The sequence below is a fragment of the Clinocottus analis genome, unplaced genomic scaffold, assembly GCF_023055335.1.
Source record: "Clinocottus analis isolate CAN_PGR_092001 unplaced genomic scaffold, fCliAna1.0.p SCAF_20, whole genome shotgun sequence".
NCBI classification, from domain to species: domain Eukaryota; kingdom Metazoa; phylum Chordata; class Actinopteri; order Perciformes; family Cottidae; genus Clinocottus; species Clinocottus analis.
In genome coordinates this window covers 6,021,534-6,032,468 of record NW_027175932.1, presented here as the reverse complement: position 1 = coordinate 6,032,468, position 10,935 = coordinate 6,021,534, and the positions used below count along the sequence as shown (strand labels likewise).

The 10,935-nt window shown below is 41.5% G+C and overlaps 1 protein-coding gene across 1 annotated transcript in view; it reads left to right on the top strand.

The window, feature by feature from the left end:
- Nucleotides 1–10,935, top strand: part of col7a1l (collagen type VII alpha 1-like) — a 61,880-nt gene that overhangs the window by 1,507 nt on the left and 49,438 nt on the right. The gene's annotated exons all lie outside the window — the stretch shown is intronic.

The following is a 10,935-nucleotide window of genomic DNA, read 5'->3' as shown; positions in this document are numbered from 1 at the left end:
GACGTGAGGAGCAGATGAGTGACTAGGAAGTTTGCTTCTTGTCATTGTGGACGTGTGATCATATTTACCCTCCGATGATCGACACTTAACGCATGCCTTTGCCTCTGCTTATATCTATTTTTCATGCATCTGCATCTGTCTCTCTTGTGCCTTCCTGTTGGCAGTGTTAGATTGCAAACAAAATACCGTGAATCTCATGCGTACACTATATTGTGGCTTCCAATAAAAGTTATGTAGCCTTTGCATGAAATGTGTAGTTAGGTTATCTAGAATAACAGCAGCTGTAACTCTCTCCTCTGTTGGTTTTTATACATCATAAACCATAATGTAATTTAACACATCATCCATACAGTAAGTTTAAACGTCATAACGCATGCGTGTACGACGCATTGTCTACTGAACCACTCGTCTTCCCCCGCTTCCACAGCTGTTGCAAAAGAAACGTGTCACACGCTTTCATCTTGTCGTAACTCCTCAAGACAGCAACGCTCCACCAAAGAGAAAAGGAGAGCACATTCTCCGGGAGAAACAAAGACTTGCTTGCTTCTCTTCCTGCAGGAAGGAGTTGTTATGGGAGAGATAAAATGCAGAAGCACATTATCAGTTTTCATAAAGCTAAGGGTGGCTGATGTTATGATTTTTTTTTAAAATGATATTTGCCAGGCTTGAGCGACAGGAGGAAAGATAATAAATCTGTATTTTTATTCCTGAGATGACGTTGCACAAAGTAACAGAAATTGTAAGAAATAACAGCAACCTGAAACATTACTAATATTCACTGGTTACTTTGTTTCTAGTAATGCACTCTGGTTTTGAGTAGTTATATATATTCCTGTGTGAATCATTAGATGACAAAAATAACATTGCAAGATACAGAAACTTTTTGCCGTTTAAGGAAATGTATTTCTTTAAAATGTATCCGACTCTTTATACTGTCTCATAGTGTTTGATTTGACTAAACTAAAGTAAACTGTATACTACTGTATATGGTACTAAACTGCACTTTACTATAGAGAGTACACTTCTACATTATACTATACCAAATTTTACTTTTCCATACAATACTATGATAAACTGTTAACGTGCACATTATCAAAGATAATCTCTGGAAATGTTGCTAGTTTGCGCGGTAGGAAATGGCCTTCTTTCCACAGCTAATGTATTCAGTCATGTTCAGCAGTCAGCTTCAGTTTAATAAAAGGATACTCCTGTATTGCCAGAGCTATTTCCACACTCAATTTCACTGCGCTAACACAGGATAAAACTCTGGCTGAACCTGCTGTCATTCTGAGATAGTTGAGGGGGAACTATCTGGGCTGTTTGAATTTATTTTTTTCAACCAATCAGAATGTGACAACGGTGGATCCAAACTGTGTGCTACATGGTCACAGGTACTCACAACACAGGGGGTGTTTTTGGAGGACAAACAGAGACCTTAACCAATTTGACAAGGATCCTTCTTACCTGTTCCTGCACTCACAGGCCTTCTGACCAGGTGGATGTAAATATCGTGGAGTCTTACGAGCTGCCATTTTATTTCAAACTGCTTTAAATTATACCCCTGCTTTTACAGCGACTGTGATTTGTTATTTATTAGATACAGGTTCAGCAGTTACTTTTCGTTCAATTTACTGTGGGTTTACTTTTTAAAACGATGGGAGGAGAGAGGGAGGGTTATGAGGCTGAGAATGGACTGTGAAAATAGTCTGTGAAAGTCCAATAATATGTTACAGGTGCTGCTGTAGACGGAGTAACTGGGCTTTGCACATGTGGAGTGCACCGTGTGAGGGAGGAGCAAGGGCATATCTACTCATTTCAAGCTCTAACATACACATCCCTCCACAGATTAAATGATATTATCTTCCATCTTTGATGATCCCCGGTGCTCTTAACAACAATCTTTTGATGCCTCTGTGTCTTCATTTCAAATCCCTGTTATCTCTAAGTGTGGAAAGCAAAAACAACAGCATATCAATAGACATTGATAATTGGCATTATTTCTAAGCCTGCATCAGTAACTCTGTATGCAGATGATGCCTTGGCGGTTGCTTGAACAGACGGATTGATTAGGTAGAGGACAAAAAGAGCAAAGAGGTCCCAGGTGATTTGGGTTGGTGCTGAACCTGCTGTTTTGATTACTGGACATTTGCTGGAGGTCTGTTGGAGCAGCATGGGTGACTAACTGTAGCACTGACCTTCATGTCCTGGATGCTCCACCTTGAACTTCATCCCTCTACTGCATTCTTTCTGTGGCTCTCTCACAGTGGTGGAAAGTCACTAAGTACATCAACTCAAATATTGTGAATGCATTTGTAAGCTGCTTTTATTTTACTTCAATATTTCCTTTTGATGCTACTTCATACTTTGACACTACTTCAGTCCTTAATACTCGATAACATATGGCATGTAATTACTTGCATTTGAAGTGACGTTTTAAATACGAACATATTAGTTTGTAAAATGTATTAGGTCATAATCCGCCTCAAACATGTATACGTTTATTACTTGTTAATTCATCAGTTATATTCCATAATAATATAGGTCTAATAACATTACACACAAAAGCTGATCATCTTGCTGATAATATGTCTTTATTATATTAAAATAGGCACACATAACAGCCAGTGTTCATTGCATAGTTAGCCCGGCACAGATGAGATAATCATGTTGTATGTGTCACCTTTTATAACCGACCAAAAGAACACTTTCTTTAGGCCATGACTTGAAGTGTTTGTCTTTCCTTGAAAAATATTTCCTTTCAGTATGTCTCATCCACCATAAACATAATTATGCTTTACCTCGAGGGTACCGATCGGAAGCTGTTGCCGAAGGCAAAGACTTTGCTATTTCGACAGAAACACTCTGGATTTATCTCTGCAACCTTTCTCCCTCCGTGCTTGTGTAGAGGATGTTGGAATAGGTCAGGGTGGTGATATAATGAAGGCTTAAATAAGACGTGCACACACAACACACACCTCTGCATTAAGTCTGCCGCATGATGTGGCGCCACACTCAGTAACTATGGCAACGGCACACTGCACTGCACCTCCCTATACGTGTGTGTGTGTGTGTGTATGTGTATGTATGTGTGTATAACTCCTCACTGTGTTCCCTGCGGACAGATTAATTCCCTGCCAGATTCATTCCCTGTCAACTTGCTGAAACAAAAAGTTTCTGTTTTAATTAGTTCGGTGCAGTGTCTCGCTTCATCTATCTATCTGTATAGTGTCTCTCCCACTTTGACTGACTCTCTCGCTCCTCCTTCACTCTTCCTCTTGCTCTCTAGTGTAATTAAAGACAGTCAGTGTGGATAATAGAACCGTAATAGTGTGTAATTGCAATAATCAATACACAGTGCATACTAAAGAACTTGCCATTCATCAATATACAGACTGGAGGCAGGCGGCACAGCGCAAAGGCATACTTGGTCCTCATTCATTTATTTATGCTGTAATTGGTCATGTTGGGTTTGCTCTGAGCAAGTATTTTAAGATAACACAAAGGTTTTAAGTGCAGATCATCCTTCAGGATTAGAAGCTACACACTGCTTAGCTTAGCTTAGCATAAAGACAGGGGACTGTTTCTTACGTGAGAACCAAAACTATGTTGCACAATTGCATAACAGAGGGTTTGTATGGCTGTTAGCGAGTTCGCCATACATTACAAGTGACAAGCAAGCACAGCAATAATGTCCCAAAAGTCAACGGATAGCAGACTTAACTTGACAGCAAAACCAACACACAGACACATATTTTTATGCATTCGTCTTTCTCAGGCCTCTCATGCCACATCTGGCTGCCCCCCCTCAGGCTGTCGGTCAAGTGGTTGGAGATCTCAGTAGGTGGAGGAGGTGGACATGCCCAGACAAATACCCTTACTGGAACAATACTGCCCCCTCCAGGGTGGGCTGACCTCACCTGGAAGCCAAGGGAATGGCAGCCTCCGGGGCGCAGGGCTACAGCCCGACTCAGGAGGGGGAGGAAAAGGTGATACTTTAACTTGTGGATTTCTAGTCACATGGGATTTCACAGTCTGTGTGTGAAAGTGGGTGTGGACGTGTAGATGTGTACACTTTTTTGATCTCTTCTTTGATCTTTTTAAGGGTCTTGACCTTTGAGCGTACTTTTAAACCTTTGCTTTAAGGTCGGCTCTCCAATGCGTGATGACAGCAGTTTTCATAATCCTCCACACCCGTCGCCATCCCTCTCTTTCTCCTATCCGGTCATATTTCTGACTGTCTTACCTCTTTTCTCTCTGTCTGCATGTGTTTCTCTCTTTCTGCAGATGTTTTTCTCCTCAGTCTGCTGCTCCTTATCCTCTCCATGTAGTCTGCTTCACCTCCTCTCTGTTTCCCACTCTTTCATCTCCTGTGAGAAGTGCTGAATCATAAAGGCATAGCAGGAAAGGCTAGACCGTGCCACAGACGCACCATGTGTTAGCCATAAACATTTTTCAGTCATTCTTTATTTTCCTGCACCCTTTTCTCACATTTTAGGATCTTATTAGGTTCAGTATATCATGCTGTCAATCAGAAATCTTTACTTTTCAGCTATTTTCCTCAGGCCCACTCGAGTTGTTACTCCAGCCTCTCTGTGCTTTTCTCATTACCCTCTCCTCCTCCTCTGTCATTGTATCTCCTGCTTTTACTGCCTCTTCCCAGCCTCTCATTTACCAAAAGTTGTTGCCTTGTTACACTCACAGTCCACTTCCCATGAAATCGAGTGATCTACTGAATATTCTTTCTTCATAGGAAGAGCGTCTGACTATACAACAAATTACTGTCCCTCCCCCCAACTGTGCCATGCATATGAAATTACACCAAAGAGGGACATTTCAAAGGGCACATGATGAGGGAGAAGAGTCCAAATAGACAGCAGAAGGAGGAGAGACGGAGGTGGATTATGAGGACAAAGGTTATGTGACAGTTGAGAAAACCCCAAGGTGTCCGCCTTTGAAATCCATCACCCCACCATATGCTCTAGCTCTAATATATTTGTCATATATTTGCTCCTGGAAAGTCAAAGTCTGTGGAGTTCAGTGAGCAGGGTTTGATGTAGAAACAGACTGTGTCGATGGATGAGAGAGGGCACATTTTGCTTTTGTTCCCATAAAATCTGAACATTGTAAAGGTCAGTAAATGGCAACACTAGCGGAGTTAATGAAAACACACGCCAGGTCGTCGATAATGTTTGGAATTATGCAACCATCTTTTTGTCTACGTTGTTGAACCAAATGTCCCTCTGCAGGTGTCTGTTGGCTGTCATGTTTATATGCAAAACTACTTTCCTGAATTTATTATGTGAATACTTTTGTAAAATGTACATAGTTTTCATAGCAGCATTCTCCCCCCTCCGGGCCATTTTCCATTCCATTGAGTACTGCCGCAGAGCTCCAATGACCCGCTCTCAGCAGACTTGTCTCTGCTTGTGTGTATGAGTGTGTGTGTGTGTGTGTGTGTGTGTGTGTGTGTGTGTGTGTGTGTGTGTGTGTGTGTGTGTCATCTCTCAGCTGTGGCCAACGTGCAATATTGTAAAACACGTGAAGATACATTCCACAGAGCCTGACTGATGGACGGACTGCATTTATACTTCAGATATGAGCTCATATCCTGGTCAGGGCCGAGTGAAGGCATATTAAGCTCTCACCCATGGAGCAACATAGGATTCTGAATATCATATACTCATGTTTATCTTCTTCAACAAATCCAATAGAAAGCCAATAACAAATGGTGAATGTATCCTACCAATAAGTATTGCTTGTGTCGCCAGTGCAATATAATGGCAACAGTGACGAGGCAGACAGTGATCACCTTTGGGGAATGGGAGGTTGAGCATTATGCTTCCGTGATGAAGACGTGGGTCGTGATGGCATCATCAGCGGGAACAATCGTATGAGGACAGAGCAGAGCGTCGGCCATTAGGCACCGGTGGGAGACAGAGAGACTCACGTGTGACTTCAAATCTAATTCACATTGCAAATAGTGGTTTGCTGCTATAATAATGCTTTAAATTTTGAATTTAGCATCTTTAAAAATGTATGTCTTCAGTAAGAACCAATGGACTTGGGCTGGAAAGCCACAAGGCAGTGGAGACATGAGCACTAACCTGTCTTTTTATGGGATTCGTTGATAGTAACATTCATCCAAAGTTACATTTTGTCATTCATCGTAAAATTGTTCTATTGCAGGTCTAATGGGTCCATACTGCATACCTGAGTAAACTCTGTTACTGTCCTTCACAGTCCTGCTCTGTGAACTCAGTTAAATCCAGTTCTGCTCTGCTCACCAAAGCTGGATTAGGTTTAGCAGAGCAGAAAAAGCACAGAATCATAAGTCTTGCAGCAAACTCCTTCAACAAGATAACCTTTATAACTGAACTGTCTTTGGTTTCAATAAATATTATGTGTTTTTACAAAGGATCAGTACATACATTCAACCTCTGGATTAGCTGGGCGGCTCACAAGTGTACACGAATATGTAAGTTGTTTATTATAGAAAACAACATTTGTGCTCAACTGTGTTTATCGTCATGAATGCTAAACTCAGACGCTAAGTATTCAACAATTACCACAAAAAGGTTTTCTGTCATTTTCTGCCAGATGTGTTGTACAGGGGTTGCCTATGCTAAGCATTCACCTCGACACACTGTCAATTATGTCTACAGATGTACTCTCTAAGACAGGTCAAGTTTAATTGGCAGAGTTTAGTCCAAATCCCCGTGCATTTATTTCACAAAAACACCTGGGTTTGTAAATCAGTAGCTTTACCTCTCTGCTGTTTGTGCTTTGCAGCCAAACGTCAGGTCTGCCAAATGAGAGGCGTCTTCTACAGGTCTGTAGGCTGGAGAGCAGCATGAAGGCACCCCGACTGACGTAGCATGTACATTGACTTAAATAAATAAAAGAAGGTGCACACACATTACTGAAGATTTTTGTTTCACCCGAAGCAAAGCCTCATCATATATGCACACTTAAAATTCTCTTTAGACACTGCTTTAACAAGTTGAGTCAAATCCCTTCAGAGTGTTGTCTGCAGACAGTGACGGATGCATGAAAGCTCGGCATGACTTCATGCAACTTGATTCTGGAAGATTCTTCCTCTGCTTTGAGCTGTGAAGGTGATTGCAGCATTTCCATCAACGGGAAACTTTTGTTCTGCCTGAGTGACGGACACACAGTCATGCAAGCGGAAACATATGTCTAGCTCTGATGAATTCAAAAAGTCACTCAATCCCATATCTTCTCTGTTGGCCTCATTCCCCATCTCTCTGTCTCTGTGGTTCAAAAGGCAATTGTGGACAGCTGCTGCCCTTTGACCTCCAGGGGTTGCCTAGTTCCTAGCAATCCCACTAGCATGTAAAGCATCTCTCCAGAGCAGACACACACTCACCTCTCTGAGCTTCTGTGTATTCATGACATAGTGCATACACTATTGCTACATAATCTTTAGCATTTTAATTTATCACTGTCCTTTTAAATAATCCAATAATATATACATATACATACATATATGTGGATATAATTAACATCATTGCAGTCATGCATGTCAGTGCAATGTTTACAATCAAGACATAATGTACTGTATCTTAAAAAGTACAAGTGATAGAATATGTACAATCTATCATACTCCGATTTTAATCTCTGTTCTTCGATTTGAAAACATGAACAAAAGCCTTTGTAGGTATTTGAAGACAAAAATCTAAATTGTGGGTCAAAAATGTTTGTTTCTATCATATTATTGACTCACATTTCTACATGTGTATCTGTAGTTTTCTCTTTATGTTGAATAGTGGATGTACTGTGACACTATGTCTTCTTAAGCACAGTGAAGGGAGCTGGTTTTGTTCATTATTTTGACATCCTTTGTGGGCTTCGGAGTGGTAATTGGACACACATTCATGACTAATTCTTTCAGCCCAGACTTCTGCTGCATCTCAATTCTCTGCTCTGATGCAGCTTGTCCCAACAAACCAGCCCTCGTGCTGAAACCGCTGTTTTCTTCTGTTGCCATGACAGCTTGTATCTCAGCCGGAGACGGCGAGTCGCGTGGTTTAACAAAATGAATTTATCATGACAAAAAATGTTTTTAAGATGCAAGTGCCGACCGAGTCTGTATACAACGAGTGATTGGATGTGTGTAATTTTGTCTGTTTCTGTCTCAATCGCACCTTGGCTTGTTCTGTCTATGTCCATCTCTGCTCTGTGTGTGTGCACGTGATATGTTTGTTTGTACTGCTAAAAGGCTTGGCACAGGGCAGATCTCTTTGTAGTTGCAGCAGTGGGCGCTCTGCCCAGCTTGTATGCTTTATGGATGAGAATCACAGTTCCATTAGCCTCCGGCCAGAGAGACTACCCATCTTCCTGGTGTGAAACTCCAACAAATGTGCCAACACTGACAGCAATAACCAGAAACTGATACAAGCATCAAATACGTCTGACACACATCTCATGCTGTCAGTCTATCAATAGTTACATTACTGCCCCACAAAAGGAGGCGGGAGCGCAAATGAAATGCCAGCATGAGCAATCTAGCATCCAAGTCTGATTTCACGCTACAGCAGCAGGTGACATGTCTTGATTCTGAAAGTTTAATTGTAAAATGTTCCACAGTGTCGGTGGTCAAAGTTCAGCTCGGAGTTACAAATACATTTCAGACAAAAACATTCTACCATCTCCCGTTTTTAGCTCGAGCTAATGATCTCGCTGTAATATACCCACCAATTATACGGCACACTGTATAAAGAAATAATCAATTCGCAATTTCAAACTGAAAGCCTCAACTTTACATAATTAAAGTGCCAAGTGAGAAATCGCACAATTAACAGAGCGCCTTACAACCAGCGGCTAAAGTAATGTTTGATTCTCATAACCTCTGTAATGGAACCAGTGGAGCAAAAAAAAGGAGGTGGAGAAATGAAGATTTCAGAAATGTATTAAATCTGTATTTCATTAAATTAGAAGTAGAAGCTCCTTGAAAAGCTGCCACAAGGCATGAATGGCGAATGACCATGGCTTCTCCAAACAGAATATTAATAGGTTATTATACTCACTTGTACCTCCATTTCATACATCATCAGTGGCCTCAGCAGTAACGCAGTAGTTATGGAATTGATATGGGTTTCAAAAAAATAGAACTGTCCCAGAAAAAAAAAAGATACCTTTATAGTTCTTTTATTTTGAATCTGGCATTTTGGAAGAAAACTTTCAGTCCCTCTTAAAGAAGCTCTGGTTAAACCAAGGATGTGTAATTATCTGTGAAGGATGTTTTTACTGGGTTGTCAGTAAAGTTTCCTAGCCTATGGGATTCTTAATGAATGAGGACCACACACACACACACACACACACACACACACACACACACACACACACACACACACACACACACACACACACACACACACACACACACACACACACACACACACATATTGAGAGGTACATACCCGTGAGCAGACATTTTTATGATTATTTTGCCTTCCATATGTTCTCCCACTCAGCCATAACAACCCCACGTGTTCATCCTTCCTTCTCACCTCTTGATGGGTTTGCTAATGTATTGTGCTTTCGTTTTCATTCTTCTTCTTCTTTCTCTTGACTCCCAGTGCACTTGATTGTGTTGTGGTTAGCCTACAGCGTGAATTTAATCAAATCTCACTTTTGTGCTGGCACCTGACTACGGGGGATTTAGGCCCAGTTGGAGAAGGAGAGCAATTAACGGAGACAAGGCTTGTTAATAGTCCCCATCTGAATACCCCCAACAGGTCCAAAACACCTTTTATTTCTAATAACACCTGCTGCTGAAAGACAGTTAGGCTTGTTCACCCATGATGTAACTGAGCCAGGGAAGCTGTCAAGACTAAAGTGGTGAATGTTTACAGTTTACGATGTTGATGTTGTCGAGATGCCGTTCTCTCTAAAGTGCAATCAGTATGGACACTGGTAGCTTATCTCCACACTAAGGCTCAGTATCAGAGGAGAGCACCACAGAGAGATTTACACATAGCGACACACTCACCTTTGACTGTCTGGTAAGAGTGGTCCTGATTGATGGCCCCTCCTGAACTTCCTTAACATATGCTGAGGGTCAGCAGCAGGGCAGCGCCTGACTCAGACGGCCCTGAGGCCAAACCAGAATATACCACCTCAATTTTACAATTTGATCCCTTAAGACCGCAGCGTGAACATTAAGAAAGGTAACATACCCCAGTGGGGTTGTATTAAAAGCGTGTCGCTCTTTTCCAGGAATTGAAACGGTTTCACGATGTGTGACATCTAATAGGTATTCTGACATTAGTTTCTTGTAGCTTTGAAGTTCAATCAGCCTGCTATATGTCTCATCGCAAGAGGGGGATGGAATTCTGGTCCGTTTGTATTTGAGGAAAGGCTGGATGGTCAAGTTTTGCAATTGTTGCAATTTATTAGATCTGCATGTTCTGTACATATGCAAATACACACATGCTTTCCTGGTCTTTTTTTTTTTTTGCAGATGCAGCCACAGCAGACAAGTCATCATCTAGACAAAAGGAGATAGAGAAACTGTCATTCGGTTTCACCCATGAGAAATAGATCCCATAGCGTATGTATTACACGAGCATCATTGCAAAGGTTTACACCATCTAAATCTACATCTCAGCCAGAAACCACTGTTGTTCCATCTTAAGACGGTGTGAATGTGTTGAGTTATAGCATGTCAAGACTGACAGCTGGCTAAACCCAATTAAACAAGTCACCACATTCCTGGGGTCCACCATTAAAGGTGACCCTATGCCCCTCAACACAGACAAAGAGAGGCTTGTAAAACATGACAGATTTATCATCTTGCCTCTCCTTTCTGTTTTGCCCTACAAGCTATTTTTGTTGGGTTTATGTGAGTATACACACTTTGACGACAGAGGTATGTGAGGAATACAAGAATTTATGGTCCGACATGACCGTGGC